Source organism: Gekko japonicus, unplaced genomic scaffold (assembly GCF_001447785.1).
Source record: "Gekko japonicus isolate JY-2015 unplaced genomic scaffold, Gekko_japonicus_V1.1 scaffold3856, whole genome shotgun sequence".
Classification (NCBI taxonomy): Eukaryota; Metazoa; Chordata; class Lepidosauria; order Squamata; family Gekkonidae; genus Gekko; species Gekko japonicus.
In genome coordinates this window covers 46,976-48,470 of record NW_015175485.1, presented here as the reverse complement: position 1 = coordinate 48,470, position 1,495 = coordinate 46,976, and positions in this window count along the sequence as shown.

Below are 1,495 nucleotides of genomic sequence, written 5' to 3'. Positions count from 1 at the left end.
AGGTGCCTCAGAGCAGCTTACAACCTCCTTTCCCTTTCCCTCCCCACAACAGACAGACACCATGTGGGGTAGGTGAGGCTGAGAGAGCTCTGGCAGAAACGGCTCTTTTTCAAGGACAGCTCTGGTCAGAACTGCGGCTTGCCCGAGGTCACCCAGCCAGGTGCAAGTGGAGGAGTGGGGAATCAAACCCGGTTCTCCCCGATTAGAGTCCGCGCACTTAACCATGACACCAGACTGGCTCTCCACCAGTGTTCCCTCTAAGCTGAGTTACGGTGAGCTAGCTCACAGGTTTTTAGCCTCCGGCTAACACATTCTTGTCTTCACTCAGGAAGGATGGCTCCAGAGCCAACTAACTTATGCAGCAGCCAAACTGCTCGCTCACAACTTTAATGCCGGCAGCTCACAAAGTAGAATTTTTGCTCACAGGACTCCACAACTTAGAGAGAGCATAGCTCTCCACTATAAGGTATAGCACATCACTGCCCAGCCCTCGCGTCTGCACGGTTGGGCTCCTTTGGGACAGGTTGGTGAGATGCACAAAGGAGTGGCAGGTCCCCTGCTATCTAACGGCATCAGATCTTTCTCGCATTTACTGCACACCGCTGTCTCCAGCTACATACGATGGGCTGTTTGTGGCAGATCTTGCCACCGATCATGTCGCTCAGGGCAATGGTAGCGGAGTTGGCGAGGACTCCTTGCCCATCTAGCAGTGAAGGGCCAATTCTCACTCCTGGCCCCAGAGAGACCTGCCCCAGCAACTGCTGCAGGTCGAAACGACATCCCTCGCTTTTAGAAGAGATTGGATTTCTACCCCGCCCTTCACTACCCAAGGGAGTCTCAGAGAGGCTTACAACCTCCTTGCCCTCCCCACAACAGACACCCTGTGAGGTCGGTGGGGCTGAGAGAGCTCTGACAGAAACTGCTCTTTTTCAAGGACAGCTCTGCCAGAACTACGGCTTTCCCACGGTCATCCAGCAGCTGCAAGATAAGGAGTGGGGAATCAAACCCAGGTTCTCCCAGATTAGAGTCCGCGCACTTAACCACTACACCAAAGACCTATTTCCTTCCAGACATCCCTGCGTGCCAACTAAAGTCATGCAGCCATTTGCTGGCTATCCCAGCCTGACTGGCATCGCCCAGAGCCTTTTCCTGAAGAAGTGAGTGCCCCCCCCCCCACCCCGAGATCTTAAGGAGGCCCTGCCAGGCCTGCTTGTTTGCCAGGGCTTTTGTGGGAGTCCGAACTGGCAGGCGTCGAGGGAGGGCTTTACTGTGTTCTCTTTGCTTTTTGAACTGAGAATGTTTCAACCGTTCTTGTAAGCCACCTTGAACCACAAGGAAAGGTGGGGTATAAATGTTTGAATAAACAGAAAGCATCACTCGTTGGCAAGAAGTCTTCACTGGCCCACAACACAAAAGGAAACACAGCCGCTCGTTCTAAATCCATACTTTATTGAGTGCGTCTCCCCCCCCCCCCCCGGGGCAACCACCCAAACAC